Genomic DNA, 26,953 nt, shown 5'->3' with positions numbered 1-26,953 from the left:
TGGGGGTTAAATAAAATCTCATCGTCAGCAGGTTTAAAAGTGGTTTCTATATTAAGGAGGGCATAAGGAGCTAGACGGAAAAGGTATTTCAGTGACTAAAATAACTGACTTTTTTGACCACTCTAGGGAGCAGAAAGACTTTAGTTTTGGATCCTTGGGCACGATTACAGAAAGACCAGAGAGTTAAAATGAGCGTGAGTATTATTATTGACTATTTTGTCAGGCTTAGCAGCTTTCTGTACGGGGGCAATTAAATGTATTCAGAAGCTTGAATCAGTCTCTCAAAAGATTTCAAGTAGCAACATGAAATTCCTTCTTTAAGGTAGATCTCTAAAACCATAGGAGCCGTGGTCCAACCCCTTAATGAGAGCAAAGCAATTTTCCTAGGTTGGTAATGTCTCACAAGTTTTGTAATGATTGAAAAACAGAGAATAATTTGTCTGTGAAGCTCTAGGAAAAATGAGAAGATTCTCAAACAGAGAACTGAAGGACTTGATCTGGTATTAGTTAAAATTCCAACCACCTGCTGTAGAAAGTTTTATAAAGTATATATGGTATATTCTTTTCATCTGTACAAAAACTGGTAAGGTTATTTCTTTTTCTTTTTTCTTTTTTACTTTTCTTTCTCTTTATCCCTACTCCCCCCCCCCTTTCTTTCTTTCATAGATAATCAGTCCAAAAGTCAGGGAAATGAAGTGACTTACCCAAACTGCAATTACTGCTGAGTAGCAGACTGAGTACACCTCCTTTTGGATTCTTCAGCTTCATTGGAATAGAACATAATTTGGATAGGTAAATAATCTCTATGAAAATATTGTTCAAAAGATGCAAAAATTTACCACAGGTTTCAGAGTTTCTGTTTTTATGTAAAGAAGTAACTAATGATTTTATGTTGAGTGTGAGCGATACCTTGTTCTCTGTCTTGGTAACTTTAAACAAATTATTAGATTATTAGTTACTATCAATAAATGACATTGTAAACTCTCATTTTTGTTTTACTTACATTTGTAATGTGATTTTATTGTAAAAACATTTTGTAAATAGAGATAAACCAAAATAAAGATTATCTAACTCTCCAATTCTTGACCAGAGAAATAACTGATAAGGGCTGGGGATGTGGCTCAAGCAGTAGCACGCTTGCCTGGCATGTGTGCGGCCTGGGTTCGAGCCTCAGCAGCACATACAAACAAAGATGCTGTGTCTGCCGAAAAACTAAAAAATAAATATTAAAAAATTCTCTCTGTCTTAAAAAAAAAAGAAAGAAAAAAATCACTGATAAGCTTTAATGTATCTTTCTAGTTTTTTTTCTTTGTTGTTGCTGTTGGGTACAGAGATTGAACCCAGAGCCTCTTAACCACTGAACCACATCCCCAGCATTTTTTTTTTTATAACCACATCCCCAGCACTTTTTTTTTTTTAAATTTTTAAATAGGGTTGCTCAGTTGCTGAGGCTGACTTTGACCTTGTAATCCTCCTGCCTTGGTCTCTGAAGATGCTGGGATTATAGGTATTCACCACCACACCCATCTCATCTTTCTAGTTTCATATACTAATGATGGTTCAACTTAGTTTTTCAACTTTATAATGGTGGGAATGCAATATATATTGAGTTTAAGCCGTACTTTGAACTTTAAAACATTTATTATTATTATTTTAGTTGTAATTGGGCACAATACCTTTATTTCACTTATTTATTTTTATGTGGTTCTGAGGATCGAAGCCAGGGTCTCACATGTGGGAGGCGATGCTCTACTGCTGAGCCACAACCCTAGCATCCCTGTACTTTGAATTTTGATCTTTTCTCAGGCTAGTATTATGTGGTATGATGTCTCTTGTGTGATGCGGGGCAGCAGCAAAGAGTTGTAGCTCTTGGCCTCAAAATCACCAGGGGAAGCAGTGGATATGCTTCAGTGTACTGTGTTGCTTGGCTATGATGTCAGCAGGCTAGGTCTACTACATGCATTTTCCACTTATGATATTTTCAATTTATGATGAATTTACTGGGATATAAATTTAACTTTGTAAGCATCTGTGTATATATATATATATATATATATATATATATAGTAAATCATATCCACAAACATATACTGTATAAACACATTTGAAATTTTATATACACACTTAAAATTTTGTACATCTTAAATACACATAAATGTATATATATATATATACATACATACATACAAAATTGTTGAAACTATTCTGCTTATATGTTGATTTTTTAAAAAATTGTCATGTCCATTCATACACTTCTACCACAGCATTTTTATGACAACATTTTTTGATGTTTTAAATTGTCACTATGAACAATACTGAGAGGAACATCTCAGTAACTTTGCCTAAATTTTCAATTCTTTCCTTAAGGCAAATGTCCTGGAGGGAGTTTTGATACATGTTGACAATTGTCTTCCAGGGAGTTATTCCCACCAGCAGTGTATGGGGTTCTTGTTTCCTCACATGCACATTTACAAGGAGGGTTTTCAGTTCATCAGTTGGCATTTACTGAAATTCTTATGTACTCATAGTTCTGTCCTCCTGAGGATATTTTATTCTAAATGACTAAATGACCTTGAGATACCCATGGAGAGTGCAGTGACAGGAAGACCAGCTGTTTGCAAGATTTATTATTTTTAAAAATATTTATTTATTTATTTTTAGTTTTCGGTGGACACAACATCTTTGTTTGTATGTGGTGCTGAGGATCAAACCCAGGCTGCACACATGCCAGGCGAGCACACTACCGCTTGAGCCACATCCCCAGCCCCTGGTTTGCAAGATTTAAACAAGATACTCCATGCCCAGCATGTGGCAGAGTGTCTATAAGTAGTAAATGCTAAGTGTATTGGTAACTATTATTATTGATATTTTAACTTGCAATCTTCCCCTTCATCTCCATTGGGAAAGGTTGTCTTTCAGCCTCCACATGAAATACACAATCTTCTTTTCCGTGTCTTTTAAAATTTCTTCAAGGATGAGTTAGACCCATTTTCTCTTCACCATGTACACTTTATATATATTTCTGTTGTAGGTCATATCATATTGTAACAAAGCGATTTTTTTTATATGGTTGATTTTCTAGGTACATGTGAATCCCTGTAAATAAAGACCGTGTTTTATCTCTGCCACAGCGCCAAGCACAGGTCCTGACATATGATAGCAATGCAATAAATGTTATGAGTGAATGGATTTTTAAAAAAGCAAAAGTGAAAAGGTTTCACTCTTCAAATAGGTGAACTGTGACTTCCTCATGATCCCTTATTATAGGATTTAAGGTACAGAAGAAAATTGATGAGGACTTATGGTCCTAGTTTCCTCTGAAGTTTGCAATAGAATTAAGAAAATATGCAGCAGGGCCACGTGCAGTGGCACATGCCTGTATCCCAGCTATTCAGGAGGCCGTAGGAGGATCTCAAGTTTGAAGCCAGCCTGGGCAACTTACCCAAGACCCCGTCTCAATAAAAATGGCTGGGGATGTTGCTCAGTGGTTAGAGCACTTGGCTAGCATGTGCAAGGCCCTGGGTTCAATCCCCAGCACCTCAAAAAATAAAAGAAAGGGGAAAAAAACTATGAGGCAATTATGGAGAAAACTATGAGATTTCATTGGAAGTTTAGACACAATGCTTGTGATGTGTAGGCAAGAGTGTCTTCGTTTTTTTCCCTGTGTTGTCAGAGTATGTCACTGAAGAAAAAGGAACTTGCCAAGTTTTCAGAAGGAGGGAAAAACTAACAGATTCCTGGGGAGATGTCTGCTTAGACTTTCTTTCCTTTTCCCTAATCCACATGGGTGAGCCGTTTTTAGTACTGTTATCTACTCCTTTCTGGCCATAATTAGTTAGTGGTGGACAATTTACTCAGGAGGAACCAATTCCTTCATTGTACTGAATCAACGAGAGTCTGTCCCTTGGTTCTTAGGGCCAAGAGGGGCTAGTACCGATTAATTGCTGCTGGAGCTGGACCCGAGAGGACATGTAGTGGCACTTAGGGTGGCCATCTTTGACTCTGGGTATGAAGAAGAATAAGCACATCTGCAGAGTGAGAAGAGTGATACAAATGTGCCCCATTAAGCAGAGACAAGAAACCATGCCATCCATAGGGAGAGGGAGAGGGGGGTAGGGAAGAGAAGGAGACAAAGAGCTGCCCGGGCTTTCCACTATGGCTCTGCTCCACTGTGGGTCCTGGTCAGGTTTTGGGCTCTTTGTTTGCAGAGACACCCTTAAGTTAATTGTAAAAACCTTCAATGATGGACTGGGGGTTTGGCTCAGTGGTAGAGCTGAACCTACCAAGGCCCTGGGTTCCATCCCCAGCATGGCAGAAAGGAAACATTTTCTTTTTTCCATTTTTACTTGCTATTGGAGTCTTTTTATCTTTCTTTCTAAACTTCTAATACAAAGAATTTAACCAAAGCAGTAGGTTGTTTATTTGTACAGAAATAGTGAGTGGTACTTTGAAAACTAATGTCCATCCTGGAAGTGCCAGGATTTTGTCCCAAAAGACATGTTAGAAGGTGGTGTGGAGGTAGGGTGTCATGTCACTGTTCCTGATGCTTTATGCATAAATCAGTCCTTATGGGCAGTCCAGCCAAGGGGTCAACTATTTTCTGTCTTGACTATGATCCAAGTGGATCTTGGGATGTACCCTGGCCCCACAGTGACCTGGATACCGTCCTCAGAATTTCTGCACCAGTTTTACCTCTTGGCACATTTATAGAGAAAATGATCAGGATCCTTTGGATTGGAGGCAGGCAGTATATATAAAGGGGAATAGCTGTGAGGCTTGCTAACTTCTTGGGAAAACTTTTAAAAATTCACCTATAGGGTGACTTATCATTCAAACTTTTGTTTGTTTCTGAAGATTGAACCCAGGGGCATTTAACCCAGTACCAATCCACATCCCCAACCCTTTCATTAATTTGGAGACAAGTTGCTAAATTGCTTAGGATGTTGCTGAGGCTGCCCTTGGACTTGTGATCCTCCTGCCTTAGGCTCCTGAGTCTTGTTGAAATTACAGGCACACATCCTCACACTTGGCTCATTCAAACTTTTGAGAGTGAAAGGGACACTATTAATAGTAGAACAGAAGTCAAAAGTGGAACTATTTTTGGCAAATGGTTATATCGTCACCATATCTCTGGTGGTTTGTAAAGACTTATGTATCTATTAAATTAACAAAGGTACTGACTTTTATTTGAGAGTCCTTATTTTTTATTTTGTTTTAAAAAATATTTATTCATTGTAGACAAAATGATGAACTATAGATATACATAAAGAAGACACATTGGGCTGGGGATGTGGCTCAAGCGGTAGTGCGTTCGCCTAGCATGCAAGCGGTGCTGGGTTCGATCCTCAGCACCACATACAAATAAAATAAAGATGTTGTGTCTGCCAAAAACTAAACAATAAATATGAAAAATTCTCTCTCTTTCTCTCTCTCGCTCTAAAAAAAAAAAAAAAAAAAAAGAAGACACTAAAACAAATACCCAGTCACTCACCTCTCAAGGATAATGACTATTACTGTTTTGACACATATCTTTCCAGGTTTTTCTATTTATGCTTATATTTAAATAAAAATTAGACTATATTGTACATATCATTGTATAAATTGCTTTTAAATGTCTTTTCATGTCAATACCATTTTAAATAGTTATTTTCTAATTTACTTATGTGCCATAATTTGTTTAACAATCCCTATTCTTGGCCATTTAGGCATTTTCTAGTCTTGCTAATTGTGCTTTAAAGAGCCACTCAGAATGTTTTAGTGGAGAGGGCTTCTGACTTTTGCTATTTCAGCAAGTTGTTTTATTCATGAACTCTAATTCCATTTACATCAATTTGGGAGCAGTCTATCTTTTGGAATGAGACATCTTTTGCCCAGGGGGAGGTAATCAAATATATTAGTCTAGAGTCACAAGAATAAATTATTTTTTGCTTAAATTAAAACCATATGTTTATTAGACGTCATGTCTTCTTCCCTGTTCAATGGCATGCTAATCTGTTCCTGGTCTCTTTGTGGAATGAAGAATGAATCATGGTTTGAAGAACTGTCATTCTCTCATTTTCTAAAGAAACTATTAATGATGGTTGTTTCTTACTTCTCTACTATTTTTTACCTAGAATTTTCTTTTATTTTCCTACTTCCTAATATTTATTTTGTTTCCTGAGTGTCCAGTCATAATTTTTTTTTTCATTTCCTGCTACTATAACAACTTAGAACATTAAACATGCTCATAATACTTGGGTGGCATTTTATAGTGACACCTTATAAATTCATGTATATTGTTTATAAAATATTTTGATAACCTGCCATAGATTCTCGTTCTGTCCACATGCTTAAAAAAAGGGCAGCTCTCAAGAATAAATATGAATGTTTTTAAAAAAAAATAAAAACCATCCTGCAATATTTTTTTCTTGTGAAATAAACGTGGGGAAGCAGAGGTTTTTTTTGTATGGAGGACCATGCTCTCAGAGACCCCTCAGGTGAGAAACACACTGTAGATTGTATACATAAGCCTATTAAAACATTTTAACTGGTCACCAAAGCAAATAGCATTTTCTTCTTCCAGGAAGACAAAGAAGCGTATGGAAGCAGGGCCTGTGCACCCCCTTGTGTCACCTGGGTGGTATGAGCTGCCAGCATTCCTTCCTTGCATAAAAACAGATCTTCCCAAAGCTGAGGAGAAAGATGGCTTTGCAAAGGACACGGTGATAGATATCAAAACACACAAAAGAGTAATTTGTAATTTGTCTTTATATCTCTAGGGATTTTTGTACCATGAAGTGATCTTGACTTTTGGTACAATTATTAGATAACATTCTCTTTTTACCTTACCCCATCTTTGCTATAATATCATTTTGTATAATTAAAAAAATTTTAACAGTAACATACTCATTATAGAAAATACAGAAAGTATAAAATAATTATTATAACAAAGAAGATGATTATAAGCATTTTTGATGTATTTTCCTCTAGTATTTTCTCTATATATATACACATATATATATATATATATACATATGTAATTTATATAGCAGATAGTATATACTGTTTGGGGGTTGATTTCTTTCTTTCTTTCTTTCTTTTTTTAAACTTGACATTGAATTCTCACTATAGGAAAGTCAGTTTCTGTATCTCTCAGGCTCCATGCTGAATCTCTAGTACCCAGCAAAATACATGGCAAGTAATAAACTCCTGACAAATAGTAATTCAATTGCTGCATCTTTATCTTGTTATTTATGTAACCATTCCCGTTTTCAGGTTTGTTCACTATTGTAAACCACATAATGATGAGCTTCCTTGTGCATACATAAATCTTTTTCCACCTTTCTGATTTCTCCATCATGATATATTTCTCAAATGCAATGATTAGATCAAAGGGAATAAGAAATACCAATTACATGTTGCCTGACTGCCTTCCAATTCACACGACCATCAGCAGGGTCTATGAGTAAATGGCAGAGCGTCAGATGCAACTAAACTTGGGTTCTCAACACTGGGTCCTTGATACTATTCTGTGCTGCCTCTCCATCAATCCAATTAAATAACTGATTGAACATTGGTAATCTAAGGATTCTGATTAATTAATTCTGTCTTACCAAGCCAGTAATTCTGGCACAAAAAAGAAAGGGTTAGTTTGTTGGGGCTTTAACTTAATAAAGCCATTCTGACTCATGATAACAGAACCACTATTAGTCCAAATAGTACCTTTGTTTAAAGCAGAAAAAGATCATCCTTCTCTAAGATATTCAATGCACTGTGTAGGAAAATTATCTTAATGAATTCATCTATGAATACAGAGGTGGGAATTATACCCTCTGCAGCCATAGGACACAAAACCTGGATGACTGCATTTTCTAAGCCCTTGGGTATCCACTGTTTAAACCAGCCTAGAGGGCTGGGGATGTGGCTCAGCAATGGAGAGTTTGCCAACTTGCCCTGGGTTCAATCCTTAGCACCACAGAAAAACAAACAAACATGGGAAGGGTGGAGGAGTGAGATGAACATCATTATCCTACAGGTATGACTACACTACCTGTGTGACTGTACATCATGTTCAGCCAGAGGAAAGAGAAGTTGTGCTCCACTTGTGCACAATGTGTCAAAATGCCTCCTACTGTCATGTATAACTAATTAGAACAAACTAAAAATAAATAATTAAAAACAAACAAAACCCAGCCTAGAATTGTGTGAGGATGTAATGTCAAGTTAAGTAAACCACGGTTTCTGGAAGCCCCTTTATGAAAATTCGGACAACTCTTGCCCTTCTTTTAATCTCTTGACTTCTCTTCCGGTCTCTCTCTCTCTCTCTCTCTCTCTCTCTCTCTCTCTCTCTCTCTCTCTTTAAATGTTTCCATTGTTCTCCAATTTCATCTACTTCTCCATTTCTATTCTGGTATCATAAATTCTCTCAGTTGAGAGTGATGTCAGAAAATATCATTATATAATAAAATAACGCTTTGTGAAATAAGCCAAATCCCCAAAACCAAAGGCCAAGTGTTCTCTCTGATATGCAGATGCTGACTCACAGAAGGCTGGAGGTGGTGTGGGTGGAGAGGAGGAAGGAGTGGAGGCACAATGGGGTGACAGGGGTGAAGAGTGGGAAGGGAGGGGTTATGGGAATGGGAAAGACAGTAGAATAAATCATACATAATTTTCCTATGTTCATATATGAATACACGACCAGTGAATGGGAAGTTAGACTCCATGTATGTATAATATGTCAAAATACATTCTACTGTCAAGTGTAACTAAAAAGAACAAATAAAAAAAGTTCAAAAGTAAAATGATAAAATAATAAAACAATAATAAACCATTCATTCTCAAGAAAATAAAATGACATAACTATGATTTTAGTATTGTAAAAGTAAGTTTCATGTATGTCTTTATTTGAAACATTTTCTCAAAACTTGAATTTATTAGAGAAATATTTTGTTTTTCTAATATGTGGAGTCAGAGAATTTGTGTTCTCCATCTCATTACTTGACCCTTTATAGGATGAGTCTTCATCAATTCCAGAAGTATATTTGATATTCAATTTTGACATCTCAGCTTTCAAATGTAAACTTGTAGATAAAACAATGAGTCTTTCAAGAGATATTATTATTATTATAAAAATTCTCTATAATTAACATATTAACAGTGGGCTGACAAGTTGAACAGTTGTGAGGACATCTGAACATTGTTTTTTTTGTGTGATACTTAGGGATTGAACTCAGGGTCTTCTCTAGACAAGCTCTCTGCCACTGAGCTATGTCTCCAGCTCTGGTATACATTGATTTTTAACTATTTATTTTTGAAATTTTTAATATTATTTTAAATTTTATTGAAGTACGTCCACACCGAAAGTAAAATTTTAAAAGGCATAGTTTATTTTAAACGACATTCTGAGATCTTTTTTACGTGATAAACACAGAAGGTTACATTTCATTGAAAACAGATTTTTCTCCTCTATTTTGTTCTGCTACTGCCATCTAGAGTAAAAGTGAAGCAAAGGACACACCTCAAGCAAGCCACCTAGAGTTCAGATTCAGTCAGAAGCAGAGCAGTTTAGCCAATCAGACCAGCACAGGTGGGACTCCCTAATGTATTTGTGAATTTGGAAACACACCCATCACCTGTTTCAGGCTCAGTTGTGAATAGTGAGTATTTGTCTTGAGTGTTTTCTGTCTTCTCTCTTTTAAAGTTCCTTTTTCTCTTAACACATTTTCTTCTGAAAATATGTCTTTTCTTTCTCATAAAATAGTTCTCTCTGGCGACACACCTGTAATCCCAGTGGCTTGGGAGGCTGAGACAGGAGGATCACGAGTTCAAAGCTAACCTCAGCAACGGCGAGGTGCTAAAAAACTCAGTGAGACCCTGTCTCTAAATAAAATACAAAAATGGGCTGGGGATGTGGCTCAGTGGTCAAATGAACCTGAGTTCAATCCCTGGTACCAAAAAAAAAAAAAAAAAAAAAAAAAAAGTCTCTCTGGACAGGATCTGTCACACTCATACTCAGATGTAAAGGATGAACAAACTGTATGAACTGTTTGGGGGGCATTTCAGCATTAGTGAGTGCTGTGGTTTCAGGATGGTTTGATTCTAAGAAAATTCACGCTTGGTGCCCAGTATAATAGTGTTGAGAGGTATTGGACCTTTAAGAGGAATTCATGCTTTTTTTGTGGGAGTGAGTTCTAACTGTTGCAAGACTGGATTGGTTACCTCGAGAATGGGTTGGTATAAAGTGAGCCTGGTATCTCTCCTCAGTCTCCTCTCACACACGTGCTGTTCTGCACATGCCTACTTCCTCTTTTTGTCACCAGTTGAGCCGCCATGAAGTCTCACAAGAAGGAGGAAAGATGCCATCTTCTTGAACTTTCCTGCTTCCACAACTGTAAGCCATCACAAACCTCTTTCTTTTATAAAGTATCCAGCCTCAGGTATTTTGTTATAGCAACAGAAAATAGACTATAACAGTGAGCCTGCAAGCAGCCATTTCATCTATTTCTAGGTTGGGGCAGTTCAGGATGAATGCATTCATATTCAAGTGGCAACAGAATTATAAATATTTGAGGATTTATCTAGTTTAGTTGCTCAATAGCTGATTTTCAGAAAGACTTTGCCTTGAACTCCACCAATGATGACATCCTATGGGACTTCAATATCAATACATGAAAAGACCTGCTACAAGGGTCCTCTCTGTTGTACTCCCAGAACTTGCCTAAAAGAACATCTTTTTCATTTTATGGAAATTGCTTAATTATATGTCTGTCTCCACTAGGACTTTATGCTAAGGAGACATTCCATAGATGTTTGTTAAAGAAAAAATAAAAGTATTACATTTAACATTTTATGAGTTTCTCTTTGTTCTCAAAAGACTTTAATGCGAATATTATCGTAATGGCATAAAATCAGGCAAACGGCGTAGCCTGCAGCTCAAACTCTACCATGGTGCTGAGACTTGAGTTTGCTATCCTTGAACTGCACTGTGGTGTTGAGACTTGACTTTGCTATTACTACTGTCAGCAACATCACTTAACCACACCTATTACTAGATGGCATATCTGAACAGCCATAATAAAGTTCTTAAGTGCAGGCGTGCTACCAGCATTGAACCTGGGATATCTGTATTCACAGCGTGGAGTCGTTAAATACATGGCTAGTTAGATGATAACAATAGTAACATAAGCCTTTTAAGTGGCACCAATAGTAGAAGAACAACAACGGAAAAAGGCGGGGAGTTAAAAAGCCAAGCCACTGATATTTATTTCTGATAAATAACAGTGTCACATAAGCTATGTTGGCTTAGCGAATGGCTTGCAAATCAGAGGAACAGCAGCTACATGGGAGTGCTAAGGAATGGTTACAGATTAGCTAAATGAAAATAAAATTTATGTGACCAGAATGTCTTATAATCACAAATAGACACAGTGATGGCAATCTTCATTAATAACAATCTTTGACTATGAGGTACCATTAGGGAAAAAAATGCTTGCTAACTAATCTAAGTTCAACAATAGCTAAAAAAAAGCAAACAAATAAACAATAACAACAAAACCCAAACAAACAGAATAGAAACAATAATCGGAATTTTTTCAGGGGTTATTAATAGCACCAATTTAAATGAATTATCACAAAATTTGTTTCCTTTCTTCCTCTCTCCCTTCTTTTTTTCCAAGAAGCTTTGAGGGTGATGTCAATTACTGTTCCACTATAGATTTATTGCAGTTGCATCCTAACATCTACCTTAAATACAGTAACAAAAAAATACCTTCCTAGTTATTGCCCAAACTCCTTGCAGCCACTTTCTCATCTTTCATTGACTTTTTTGGAGGGTGGAGTACTAGGAATTGAACCCAGGGGTGCTTTACCATTAAGCCACATCCCCACCCCTTTCTTATTTATTTATTTATTTATTTATTAAATTTTGAGACAGTGTCTCATTAAGTTGTTTAGGGCCTCACTAACTTGCTGAGGCTGTCCTCGAACTTTCGATCCTCCTTCCTCAGCCTCCTGAGTCACGGGGATTACTGGCATGCGCCACTGCACCAGGCTTCATGACCTATCTCAATAACAATTTCTATCTGTACCTTTCTGATTTGTTCTTACCACCACTACCACCTCATTATTGTTATTATTAATTTGGTACTAGGGATTGAGCCCAGGGGCACTCTACCATTAATACATCCTCAGCCCATTTCATTCTTCTCTTTTGAGATAAGAGTCTTGCTCAAAATGCCCAGACTGGCATCAAACTTTTGGTCCCCTTGCCTCAGCCTCCCCCCCCCCCAAAAAAAAAGTCCCTGGGATTACAAGGGATGCTTCATTCAGCTGGACTCTACACCTTTAATTAATCAATTAACTTACCTTTTATTTTTTACTACATTTATTTTTTAAAATTTATTTATTTTACTATATTTATTTAAATACAGTATTTTACAGTATTATTTTACTGTATTTAATTTACTTACAATGCATTAGGTCGCACAGTACACAAATGGAGCAGAGCTTCTCATTCCTCTGGTGGTACATGGTTTAGGGTCACTCCATAGTGTAATCATACATGATATAGGGAAATAATGTCTGTCTTTTTTACTGTCCTTCCCATCCCTACAACCTCATCCCTCCCCGTATTCCCCTCTACACAGACCAAAGTTCTCTATTCTTCCCTATGCCCCGCCCTCATTATTCTTAATATTGTATCAAAGAGAAATTAGATGACACCTCGCTTATCCCCAAGCGAGAGTATTCAGGCAATTAGTGATACAGCCATGATTATATGTATTCTGCCAACACATATAGTCTATTCTCTAGGCTTATTTTACTCCATTTCCCATTAATACCTGATACTGTTGATCATTCCCATGTTTTTGAAAAAGACTTCCTTTGTAGTCTCTTGCTATTTTCCTACTCACTTGGTGGCTAGTCCTTCTTTACCAGACTACCACATATTGGAGTGTTCAGGGCTCTGAATACAGCCCTCTTATCTTCTTATCTCAATTCTCTGCTTAAATAATTCCATCCAGTCCATTGGCTTTAAATACTATGAATACTCAAGACAACTCTCACATTTTATTATTAATTTCAGCCAGGACTTCATCCCTATGCCATAGGCTCATATAGCAAACACATTTCCTCTTGGGTGTCTCAAACTCAATGTGTCCAAAAGAGAACTATGCATTTTATTCCACTCCAACTCTCATTTTCTCTGTGGCTTTGCCATTACAGTAAATGGTCCCATCATCTATCAATTGTTTGCACCCCAAACTAGGTAGTTATTCTTAATTCCTCTCTTTATCTTCTCAATAGCATTGACTTTGAAATAGATTTTTGAATCTAACCTCTTTTTACCATCACCTCTGCTACAATTTTAGTTCAATTCAGCAACTGTTGGTTAAACTAGAGATGTCAGAGACATCTTCACCTTTATGCTATCCATTAATAGCAAATGAAGAGGTATTTCCAAAGTGAAAATACCATCCTTTAGCTCACTAACATAAACCTTGTAATGGCTTCTGCTGTGGTTTGGATATAAGGTGTCACCCAGAAAGCTCAGGTGTGAGACAATGCAGGAATGTTCAGAGGTGAAAGATTCAATCATGAGAGCTGTAACCTAATTTGATGGATTAATAATCTGAGTGGATAAAAATGAGTGGTAACTGTAGGCAGGTAGGATATGGCTAGAGGAAGTAGGTCCCTGGGGTGTGCCCTTGGGGATTACAGTATCCTTGGCTCCTTGCACGCAAGCGCTCTCTGCTTCCTGGCTGTCATGAACTGACCATCATTCTTCTGTCATATGTTCGGCCTCATTCAGGCCCAGAGATATGAAGTGGACCAACCGTAGACTGAATCTCTGACACCATGAGCCAAAATAAATTTTTCCTTCTCTCAATTGTTCTTGCCAGGTCTTTTGGTCATAGGGATGAAAAGCTAACTAACACAGTTTACATCTGTGACCAGAATAAAATATGGACTCTTACCTGAGGTCTGCATGGTCGGGGTCTTGCCTGTCTCAGGACATAGTCTCTCTCCATTTCTTCCCTTGTTCTCTGTGCTTGAGTCACTGGGCTTCATCTCGCCTCCCAACATTCTAAGCTTATTCTTCCTAAGACGTTTACCCCGATATTCCTTTTACTTGAAACACCCCCTCCCCATCTTTTTTCTTTTTTTCTTTTGCAGTGCTGAGGATTAACATTCATCTTTATATGACATTTAAAGTAATAAAAATGAGGATCCCAAGAGATACCTTTTCTAAGCACTGTAGATAAGGCAGTATTCCACTCCCACCCTCTATCATATCACTTAATTTTATTTTTTTTTAACAATTGAACTTTCTTACTTATTATTTAGTTTATATATATATATATATATATATATATATATATATATATATATATATATATATATATTTCCTAATGAGAATACATAATTGTCTGGAGGGCATCTGTGTGTGTTTGTTCTCCATGCTTATAACTATGTCTACCAATTGTATTCAATAAATTTTATTAATCGATGAAGCACTTATCTGGAGTTCTATTGAATTTATTACATTTGGTGTATATGTCTGTGCTGTAATTGTCTTAATAAATGAAAGCAGCTTATTGTTTTCTGTATAAAATGAAACTTGCTTATTGTGAAATTTCAAACAAAATAGCATTAAGAAGGAAGTCAAAGTTACTAAAAATCTCACATATAGGTAATTATAGTTAAATATTGTACAATGATTGAAACAACAATCAAAAACTTAGCTTATACTGTTTTGTTTGGGTATTGAATTATGTCCCTAGAATGAATTCCTAATTGTGGAATTGTTGAGTAAAGATTATTCTCATTCAAAATGTTCATGTAGCCAGGCACTGTGGGGCATTCCTATAATCCTAACAACTTGGGAGGCTGAGGCAGGAGGATTATAAATTTAAGGCCAGCCTCAGCAATTTAGTGAGATTATCAGCAATTTAATGAGAGCTTGTCTCTAAATAAAAGAATAAAAAATGACTGGGGATGTACCTCAGTGGTAGAACACCCCTAGTTCAATCTTCAGTACCCCCCCAAAAAAAAGCTGATTTGTGTTTTTAAAACTCTTTTAGTTACTTCCATGTCTCCATTTTTTAGTTGCTTCCAAGCAACTGTATGAATTTTTACTCTCACCAAAAGAATATGAATATATTTATTTTCCACATAAATGAAAAATTTGTGCTAATGTGATGAATAAAAGACATTTCTTGGTTTAATTTTCGTTTTCATGATTACTAGTGAGATGGAACATGTTGTCACTGTTTAATAATGAAATAAATGGGTTAAATTCTTTTGCATATAATTTTCTACTGGTGGTATGCCATTTTTAATTGATTTATGGTAATTCTTTATGTATTTGAACAATAATCCCTTTGTATAATATGTTCTGAACATATTTTCTATTCGTGATTTTTCTTTATTCTAGAACCTTACATAACATTTAATCTGAACATAAATGTATATTCAAATTAAATATTATTTTAATAACATTCACATGGCATCAGTTTTAAAAAGTCTCCCTGTCATCCCAACCCTGTTCCCCAGGTACTTGCTCCTTTCAGGAAGCAACCTATGAATATATGTTGTTTTCCTTGTGCATATACGTCTAGAGAGAGTCTCTGCATATCCAAACATATTTCCAAATAGTTGTAATCTATGCACATAGTTTTCAACTTTGCTTTACTTAAAAAATAATCTTTTACATACCAGTATGTAACCTCTTGTTTTTGTGGCTGCATAGAGTCATTAGAGCCAAGTGCAGGAGTCACATCTGTGGTACCAGCTACTCAGGAGGCTGAGGCAGAAGGACTGCTTGAGTTTATAAACGGAATTTGAGGCCAGCTTGGATAACATAGTGAGACCCCAATATATATAAAAAAATTGCACTGCAATTTATTTTACTAGTATCCTTTTGGGGACATTTGGTTTGTTTGCAGTGATTTGTTATTAGAAAAAATTTATGCTAAGTGAAGCTAGTCAATCTTTAAAAAACAAATACCAAATGACTCCTTTGATATAAGGGGAGTAAACAAGGACAGGGTAGGGACGAAGAGCTTGAGAAGAAGATTTACATTAACAGGGATGAGAGGTGGGAGGGAAAGGAAGTGAGAAGGGAAATTGCATGGAAATGGAAGCCGATCCTCAGGGTTATACAAAATGACAAATAAGAGGAAAGGAGGGGTAAGACAAGATAATACAAATGGAAGAAATGATTTACAGTAGAAGGGCTAGAGAGAGAAAAGGGGAGGGGAGGGGAGGGGAGGGGGGATAGTAGAGAATAGGACAGACAGCAGAATACATCAGACACTAGAAAGGTAATATGTCAATCAATGGAAGGGTAACTGATGTGATACAGCAATCTGTATACGGGGTAAAATTGGGAGTTCATAACCCACTTGAATCAAACAGTGAAATATGATGTATTAAGAACTATGTAATGTTATGAACGACCAATAAAAAAAAAAAGAAAAAGAAAAAAGAGGAAAATAAAAAAACTTATGTAATTAATAATCTTGTATTGAAAATATATCCTTTTGCATGGATATATTCCTAGAATTAAAGATGTTTACTACTTGGATGATGCTAAATTGCCCTCTATGTAATGTTCCCCAGTCATGTTTGAGAGTACTGTTTCCTTATAGCATCTCCAAAGTGTGACTTTTTTTTTTAAACCTTTGCCAAATAGGTGAAATATTTTATCTTGGTATAGTTTTAATTTCTCTCGTGAAGAGTGAATAAGCATCTTTCCATGTGTTGAAGAGTGATTTCTATTTACTTTTTTAAAATGTTTTTTAGTTTCCAGTGAATTTTTTACTTTATTTGTTTATTTATATGTGGTGCTTAGGATCGAACCCAGGACCTCACACATGCCAGGTAAGCACTCTACCACTGAGCCACAACCCCAGTTCCTGTATTTACTTTAATATAAACTATTGATGTTCTTTCCTATTTTTCCTTTTGTTATTGAATTATGAAATTTATTCTTTTCCACTGATATGAATTTTAAAGATTTTTTCCAGTTTGTCATTGTGCTATATTTTTCCCATGAAGTACTTTTAAAATTTTGACATTATCAAGCTCATTAATTTTCCTTTAAGGACTTCTGGGTTTTGTAAAACATGAAAGACCATCCTTAACTCTGCAATTATGAAGAAAAAATTCCATTGGGTTCTTATTTCTTTTATATATATATATATTTGATTCTTTATTTCTTACATTTAAACTTCTGAATCATCTGGACTCTATCTTGGACTAGCATGTGAGAAGTGAATTAGGACTTACTCTCCTCCTCCCTATTACGTGCATTGGTACTCAGGTGACTCTCTAGCTTGTTTTTTATCTACTGACTTAAAATGCCACTGTAATCATATACAAAATTTCTTAATGCTTTATGCTATACTTCTGAACTACTTCTTCTATTCTACTGAGTTGTATGTTTATTCATGTATAAATATAACATCCCCTCCCAATTCACATATCAAGTAGGATCACTCTTATCTTTTTCTAAAAAATTTCTGTCTAAAAAAAAAATTCTGTCTAATCTGGCTTCTGTATTTTCTCTGAGTGAATTTTAGCTTATTTTGTTAAAAATAAGCATTAGAATTTATTTTTATTTTATTTTATTAGCATTTATTTTTCTTGAAATAATAATTTTAGAAGAGTTAACCATCTTTTGGAAGTTCAGTATTCATATCCAAGAACATGGTACATCAACACATCTGTGTTTCCTGTTGTTTCATCGATATATTTTAAAATTTTTCTCATGTAGATAGTGCATGTTTCCTGATTTCTCCAATTTATCTTTTTTTTTTTTTTTGGTTGCCATTTGCAACTTGTCTTTTAACTTACTTGATATTATTTTCTGCCCAGCAGATTTCCATATTTATATAATCATGTTTATCAGCATTTTCCAATGTTTTTCTTTATGGTTCTGCAATTCATGGACTATTTAATTAACATCTCCCTATTTCAAGCCTAAATATAATTTTCTTTAAAATTCTGAGAAAATTATATTTGAGAATATAATTAGGTGACTTTTTTCATTTCATACACACAGGGCCTAACAGTTTTACATTCAGTTTGATTAATATATTTAATATTATCTTTTTTCCTTGAACTTTTTATTTTTAAAGATTCAAACATACAGAATATTTTAAAGAGCAGTGCAGTGAACACCTTTACACTCTTCATCAATTGTTAAAAAATAGGATAAAGACTAGGCCCAGTGGCCCATGCCTGCAATCCCAGGAACCTGGGAGGCTGAGGAAACAGCATCACAAGTTTGAGGCCAGCCTCAACAACTTAGTGGGATCCTGTCTCAAAAAAAAAAAAAAAAAAAAAAAAAAAGAGGGCTGGGGATGTATCTCAGTGGTAAACTCCCCAGGGTCCATTTCCCAGTACCAAATAAATAAATAAATAAATAGATAAATAAATAAAAAAGGATAAAAATTACAAAAGAATAAGAAAAAGGGTAGTAGGAAATTAGTGTTTAAAAGCAGTAAATGACAGTGATTCTAAGATAAATTTTCTACCTGTTGGATTATTATTACATATTTGGCTGTCATTATTATGTATTTTAATTATTTTGTTTTTGGTAGTAGGAATTGAATCCAGGGGTGCTTAATCACTGAGCCACATCTCCCATCCCTTTTTTTCATTTTTTTGAGACAAGGTCTCAGTAAGCTGCTCAGGACCTTACTAAATTGCTGAGTCTGGCTTTGAACTTGGTGATTCTTCTGCCTCAGCTTCCCAAGCTGCATGCCACTGTGCCTGGCTTTCCTCAAGTGTCTTTAAAATTGTCCTGTATCAATGTGCATAGCTGTAATTAATTCGTCTTTGTTACTATACAACATTACTATAGCACTTTACTTAGATTTATTTTTTACTTTGTTGTTATTAGACATTGGAGTAGTTTTTTGATCTTGGAGAAGTTAGTCCTTTTAGATACATTGGAACTGGTGATATATTTGAATTTTTAATGGATCAAGGTATGTGTTACTAAGTATTGTCAGTCTTCTCTGTGGAATTTCTCTGCTGCCTGTGCTCTCAGCAGCCGGGTATGTGGCTCTCCCTTTTCCACAGCCTCACAACATCTGGTATTATCTGATTTTCTAATATTTACTGCTATTATAGGTAAAGTATTTCTTTGTTTTAATTTGCATTTCCAAGATAAATGGAGGAGTCTAATGCCATTACTGTACTTCTTTTTAAGAATATAGTTGATTTTATATGTGTGTCAGTCTGTGTCATTATATTCTGAACTATTTGAGAGTAGGCTGCTTACATCATTACCCCTTTACTATCTTAGTATTTCAGTACGTATTTATTGTGAACAATATCCTATTTTTATGACAGCAGTTCAGCTATCAAATGAAAAAAATTTAAATAGATATAGTATTTTATCTAATCTACTGTCTATATTCCAATTTTGTAAACTGTCCCAATATTTTTTCTCTCATGTGCGTGTGTGTATTATTATTATTATTATTTGTATTGGGGATTTAACCTAGGGCTGCTTGACTACTGAGTTGCATCCCCAGCCCTTTTTATGTTTTATTTTGAGACAGGGTCTTTTTAAGTTTCATAGGGCCTCACTAAGTTGCTGAAGCTGGCTTGGAACTTATAAGCCTCCTGCATCAGCCTCCTGAGTTGCTGGGATTAGAGGCGTGCACCACCACGCCCAGCTGTGTGTGTAGCTTTGTACTGGGGATTTAACACGTGGGGTACTTTACTATGGAGCTACATTCCCAGTCTTTTCAAAACCTTTTTCTTTTTAGCTAAGGTATCACTAAATTTCTAAAGCTGTCCTCAAACTTGCAATCCTTCTGCCTAACCTCTGGAGTTGCTAGGATTATAGGCGTGAACCACAGCACCCAGATCGTTCATATTTTTTTATTCTCCAAGAGAGAATCCAATCTAGGATCACATGTAGCATTTGATTTTCCTAGCTCCTAGTTCCTCAATATTTCTCTGTCATTCTTGATTACATATTTGAAGAATATGGCTAATTATTTACAATAAAATGCCTTGATTGGAATTTGCCTAAGATGTCTCTTCTCAATTGGGATTTCTCAAGCCAATTAAGATCTGGAACATCCAGTGTATAGAATGAACTAATTTCTCTCTTATGAATCTGGAATGGAGGATTGAGAAAATAGTCACTCAGGTCATTTTCTCTAAGAGTTAATTCTGCTGTGGAACCCTGGGTGAGAGCCCTGGCAACCTTATGACTTAGTTCAGGTTATGCATTGCAGGCTGGACTACTACATATGTGACATTGTACTCCTCTTAAGATATGACATTTGGAAGCACATATGTCATCCCTCATTGATGTAGATTTTGATCATGCAATTAAGGTGTTGTCTAGTTTCTCCCCTATATAGTAACTGCTATTCTCTTTACAACTAATAAACAGTCTTGAGGGAGACCCTTTATGAGTATATAATTAGCTTGCCCCTTTGTACAATGAATTTTAGGAATTGCTTAAATTTTCTGAATATAAAAACTTTTTTAGTTATATGTGCTGCAAATACCTTAGCCTACTCTGTAGTTTTATTTTGACACTGTATGGTGGCATTTGATGAACAAAAATTCTTGTTTTCTTTTGTGTATGTGCACACACACTAAAGATTGAACCCAGGGGTGCTTTACCACCAAGTTACATCCCCAGCCAGTCCTTTTACTTTTCTTTTTGAGAAAGTCTAAGTTGCTCAGACTGGTCTCAATCTTGTGATCCTCCTGCCTCAGCCTCATGAGTTGCTGGGATTATAGAGATGTGTCACTATGCCCAGGCAAAATTTCTAATATGATCTGACTTATTAATATTTTTTCCTTATATTTAATTTTCTTCATGTCCTAGTAATGAAATAATTCCCTATTCCAAAGTTATGAAGTCATTCTCCTTACTTCTTAGAGCATTTTAGTTTGTTATTATGCTTAGGTTTTTAGTACTTCTGGAGTTGATTTTTGTGTATGGTGTGAGGTAGGCACACAATTTTACTTTTTTTCCATATGTGAGGCCAGGCGTGGTGATGTACCCCTGTAATCTCAGCAGCTTGGGAGGCTAAGACAGGAGAATCACGAGTTCAAAGCCATTCTCAGCAACTGTGAGGTGCTAAGACCCTGTCTCTAAATAAATACAAAATAAGGCTGGGAATGTGGCTCAGTGGTCAAGTACTTCTGAGTTCAATCCCAAGTACCAAAATAAATAAATAAATAAATAAATAAATAAATAAATAAATAAATAAATCCATATGTTTACTCAGTGGGCTAACCACCATGCATTGAAAAAATCTGCAATTTCTACCATGGTATGGAGTGATTCAAGTCCAAGTATTCAAATCCATGTATAGTATGTATGAGCTTTATTCTGTTCATTAATCTGCTTTTTTTGTTTCTGTGCCAATACTTACATTTCTTTATTACATTAATTTTTTCTAAGTTTTGCTATTTAGGTAAAGCAAATTTACTTCGTTCTTTTTAAGAATGTCTTGGCTATACTTGGTTCTATATATTTCTACATAAATTTTAGATTCAATTTGCCTAGATTCACAAATATAGGGCTGGGGATGTAACACAGAGGTAGAATGTTGGCCTAGCAAGTGCCAGGCCCTGAGTTTAATCCCCAGCATCACAAGCACACTCACACATGTAAATAACTCACAAAAATGAATTGAGGTTTTAATTGTTGTTTTATTAAATCTATAAATTAATTTTGGAAAATTTACATCTTTAAATATTGAGTATTCTACTCAATGAATATGGTATATCTCACCATTAGTTTAGGTCTTCCTTTATATCTATTAATACAGTCTTATAATTTTCTCCATAAAAATCTCAAAAACTTCTTTGATGTTAGGGATTTAGTTTGCTTAATACTGTTATAAATTTGAGGCATAGAGGGGTATTACAATTTATCTCTATAAATTGATTTCATTTCAGTAATTCTGTTAAATTTTCCAATTTTAAATTGTCTAGATTTTTGGATTTTTAACCTTGACAATTATATAGCATGTGTGAATAACAACAGTTTTGTGTCTTCCTTTCTGAGCAACTAATTATTAATTCTTATCTTACTTGGCTTTTTTTGTGCCTTGCTGTGCTGGATCCTCATACAGTGTCAAATTGGAGTGGTGATAGTAGACATATTTGTTGTATTTCTGATCAAAGGGGAAACTTTCAAGAGTGTTATACATTTTATTTGCAATAGTTTACTTATTTATTTGTAAATACTCTTAGGTTAAAGAAACTCTCATAATTTTTAGTTTGCAATGTTAAATTTTATCAAAGCTTTTTTTCTGCATTTAGGTAGAAGATTAAATGCTCTTTCTCTTGGGCTGGAGATGTAGCTTAGTGGTAGAATGTCTACTTTGCATGTGAAAGCCCTGAATTCAATCCCTCCCATCACACACACACACACACACACACACACACACCCCAGACAGAATTATTTTTCTTAATTTGTTAATGTGATGAATCACATTAATTGACTTTAGGTTAAAAAAATTTTACATTTGTGGAATTAAACCCAATTTAGACATGATAAATTAGCATTTTATGTGTATTGATTGATTTAGTATGCCAATACTTAGATTGCAAATTTTGAATATAAGGCACTATTATTTTAAGGCACTATGAAAACAAAAATGTTGCCAACTAAAGTATGACACAATACATTGCTTTCAATCTTTTTATTTTATGTTTGTTAGGATAACTCTTTTTTGGCTTCTTTAAGCATAGATTTTATTATTTGTCACTCTTATACACAGAAAAAAAAATAGTATCAAGAAAAATTGGTTAAGATACTCCTAAAATGTATCACAACTGTAGTACTTTAAATTTAAAACCACACCTTTTTCAAAAGTAACTTCTGTATTTCATCAAATCGAGGGCCACTCATCCATAGCCTGTGGTGAAGATATATTCCTCTGAAGTGACTTTACTTTTGCTTCTGTCACTGTGAGGACTAGAATTGGTTTTGCTCAAATACTTGATGTATATTTCTTGGAATCTTATTTTTCATTATCTCTTTTTCCATGAATGCTGTGAATTTTCTTTTCCAACTTTCATCTAGTGAAGAGGCAGCATAGGTTGCAGAGTGGCATACTCTAGGTATGGGAGAATTGCCATCTTCACTGGACACTAACATGCACATCTGGACTACCATAGTTCTTGTCTGGGGACTGAGTCCTCTGCTGCTCCACCTTAGATAACTAGGGGTAGAATAGGAAAAGTTAGACTTACCCAGCTGCTTTTTCTGTGGACTTCTAAATTATCACCTGATGGGTTTCTCCAGGCCTCCTCTAGCTGTCTATTTATACCACTTCTGTCTTGAAACCCCCTTTGAACTGCTTCTGCACATCTTTTCCTTCTCATCGGAGGCTGTAATTTCCTCCTTCAGTACCTACTTTGCCTCCCATAGTTCAGAGATATTATATGATTTCTAGACTAGTAGTACCACCTCTTGTTTTTATCCTAGGCTGTTATGGATTTATTCATATTATTTTTTTATTTCTAGAAATCTGGGATGGGATGTGCAGTTAGAATGTGCATTCAGTATTTTTACCAGCATTTTAACAGTGGTTATATCTGGGTGATTTTAATTAGCATTTGGTGTATTTTTTAAGCTTTTATATAAAGCAGTAAAATTAATTTACTTAATTATATTTTGACTATATTATTGTCATTTATATTGATTGCTTAATTATATTTAATATTTTTTTTATATGCAGTGCTGAGTATCGAACCTAGTGCTTCACACATGGGAGGCAAGCATTCTGCCACTGAGCTGCAACCCCAGGCCTGCTTAATTTTATTTTTAACTACAAACATCATTAAATAATATTTGCACAAAAGTGAAACTATCTTTTCACCCCCTGCCTCTAATCTCACTTCTTATAGTTAATCACTGTCTAGATCAGAATTTCAAAATCTTGGCACTATTGGCATATAGGCCAGATAATTTTTTGTTGTAGGGAGCTCTCCTACCCACTTTAGAATGTTTTGCATCATCCTGATCTCTACCTACACCTGCTAACAGCAACTCCCAAGTTAAAACACCCAGCAGTGTCTTTATATATTACCAACTGCTTCCTGGTGGACGAGATCATCTGTGGTTAAGAACCACTACCCCAGATTTATTTTAATGAGTTTACAAATAAATACACATGGGCATCACATGTGAAGAAAAAGAACTCTTTTTCTTTGGTACTGGGGATGGAACTCAGGGGCACTTGACCACTGAACCACATTCCCAGTTGTCCTATTTTGTAGTTTATTTAGAGACAGGGTCTGACAGAGTTGCTTAGCACCTTGCTGGAGAGCACTCTGTTATGTCTTGTTTCTGTGACTAGAAAAATTAAGCAGGTTCATTGTGGGCAGTTTAAAATCGACAAATAGGAAATTGAAAGAGCACAAAACTCACCTATCTACATTCTAGGTGCCTTTCTCCTGGGTCTCGTGGTGTGGAGGCTGACTTTGAACTTGAGATCCTCCTGCCTCAGCCTCCCAAGCTGCTGTGATTACAGGCGTGCACCACTGTGCCTGGTGAAAAATAACTCTTATCCAGTAAATGATAAAACCTGCTGACTATGAGCCTATAAAATCAATATTTTCCAAAGTGTAGCCTTTGAATATTAGCTTGATATTGAGTGGTATGTGAAAGAACAGTGCTCTGTGATCAACTAATTTTGAGTGACCCTGAGTTAGTAAATTAAATACTTTTCTTTCCTATCAGACTACTCTGAAACTCTTAAGTTATTATTCTCAGGAACTTCTATAGAGATATAATTGTACTATTCCTCAAGTTTATGTGACTGAAGAATTCTTAAAAAGAATTTCATGGAGCATTTCACGGGGCTAATATTCTGTGAAAGCACATTGATCCTCTAAGTATAAGCATGCCCATGGCAGGTTTTAAACAAATATAAAGTTGAAACAATAAAACAATAAAACAGCAGCAACAACAACAACAACAACAACAAACCCAGTACTATTTGTGATGAGTTTTGAACAATGATGAAATTAAAACAATAAAAAAACCACAAAACTCAGAACTATTTTATGTTCTCAACATTCTCCCATCTTCTTATTGTATCTCAAACCACAAGGAATATCAGACCCTGAGGTTAGGCTGATGGACGAATCAGACACAAGCAGACAGATTGCAGGCCCACTTGGCACACAGAGGTACATGACTTTCCCTAGGTGGCAGTTATTTATGGAATACTACAAGCTGTTGCCAAAGAGAAAAAAGTACTAGAATAGTAATGCTCTCCTAGTAATGCCATCCCAGTAACCCTATATTTGGGAGGAGACCTACCTCATGAGTAGCCATTGTGGTTCTTCCTATTTCCCCTCTGCCAAGACTACAGTCTATTATTATCTGATCTTTTGCTTTAAAAAAAAAAAAAAACTAGGAGGAAGAAGTTATTTTCACCAGAATTTTGGTGGCAAAAATATTATTATTTTTTTAACCCTCATTGGATTTATAAAAATTTACGTGGGTCTTTTGATCTTAAACCAAGAAATTTTACTAGAGGGAGACAAAGAAAAAAATCCTTTACAGTGTTTCCTTCAGATTGATAGTCATAGCTCATGTATAGTGAATCCAAGGCGTTTTCTTTGTCTCTGTTGTTAGACAAGACTCAAATTCTAGTGTAGGTCTTGGGGCAGGAGTGCGTTGCAAATAGACACTATTTCTTCAAATGAGGGTAGCCTGAGGTCGGTTGGTGTTGTGTAACATAAAAGACAGCAGGGACATAAAGGAGCAACATCCATGCTCTCTCATCCTTTCGTCTCTTCATGAATCAAATTAAAAAAAAAATGAAAGTAGGCTGGAAAAAAAAATAAAATTAAAGCTGAAGGTAGAAGATGTAGAAGGTCATACTCATGGTATCGCTTTGTTATTTCCAAGATGATTATTTAATATTTGTGAGATAGAGAAACAAATGGAAAAAAAAAATATATATATATATATAACTTCACATGGGCTCATTCAGTGAGACCAGGGCAGAAAGAGTGAAGGCTATTCCATGCCTATCTAAATCATTTCAATTTGCATTTTCTAAAGAAAAACAGCATTATGAAAAGGGGGGTCTGTGTCACACTTTTCTATTCTTATAGAAGTTGTCATCAGAGGACAGTAGTAAATGTCTAGGAGAAGATTAGACTCTAAAATTGACAAAGAGGAAAGAGTACAAGGCCGTAAGCATAAATCTTGGTTAAGTCTATTCATCTGTACTTTTTTATATTTTCAACTAGAAACTGCAATGTTTACAACAACTTTTAAAGGGAGGTCTTAAAGTGAAATTTTTATTATTCCTACAGGAAGATCTCAATTTTCTGGAACATTTTTGGTTTTTTGATGCTGGGAGTGGGACCTAGGACCTCATCCATGCTAGGCAAGTAAAGGTTTCAATTTTCTAATTAAAATACCTTTTAAGTTTAGATGGATTTTTGTATAATCAGTTATAACAGGTTATAATTATAATATAAATCTTAATTGAAAATAAATCTAGTTTGCTGAGATGGTGCACACCTATAATCTCATCTACTTGGGAGATGAGGCAGGAGGATTGCAAGTTTAAGGCCAGCCTGGGACACTCAGCAAGATCCTATCTCAAAAGAAAATTTAAAAGGGATGTAGCTCAGAGGCAGAATGTGCCTGGGTTCAATCCCAGCATCAGAAAAAAAACAAAACAAAAATCCTTCTCTTTGAGATTTAGTGGTGGTACCCGTATTAGCCTTATCGTACCATATGGCTGGAACTTGGCATTTTTCTTAAGCTAGGAGCCACATGCTATCGTTTGACTTCCAGAGTGTATTTTAAGAAAACATGATTTCCTTTCCATCCAAAAGAAATGGAAGGAAGGGTAGATAGAATTGAAATTACGCAACACATACTCCAAAAGGATATATAAATAAATTTGGAAACAGAATGTGGTTTTGTTCAAAACTTGATTTC

At 35.5% G+C, this 26,953-nt stretch overlaps 1 long non-coding RNA gene across 7 annotated transcripts in view; it reads left to right on the top strand.

Moving 5' to 3' along the window:
- The window catches only part of LOC113178735 (uncharacterized), an 84,849-nt gene that overhangs the window by 31,734 nt on the left and 26,162 nt on the right, over positions 1 to 26,953 (top strand). For 3 of the 7 annotated variants that reach the window (XR_013343269.1, XR_013343267.1, XR_003300256.2), the window contains 2 exons: positions 127 to 194; positions 667 to 812. This is a non-coding gene — a long non-coding RNA (uncharacterized LOC113178735). Of the gene's footprint in view, positions 1 to 126; positions 195 to 666; positions 813 to 1,432; positions 1,508 to 2,661; positions 5,187 to 10,298; positions 10,697 to 26,316; positions 26,391 to 26,953 lie in introns of those variants that run through there. The other 4 variants (XR_013343272.1, XR_013343268.1, XR_013343271.1 and 1 more) reach the window with 4 other exon arrangements.

This window comes from Urocitellus parryii, chromosome 2, assembly GCF_045843805.1.
Source record: "Urocitellus parryii isolate mUroPar1 chromosome 2, mUroPar1.hap1, whole genome shotgun sequence".
Classification (NCBI taxonomy): Eukaryota; Metazoa; Chordata; class Mammalia; order Rodentia; family Sciuridae; genus Urocitellus; species Urocitellus parryii.
The sequence above is the reverse complement of the archived record's forward strand: the minus strand, read 5'-3'. Positions and strand labels throughout refer to the sequence as shown.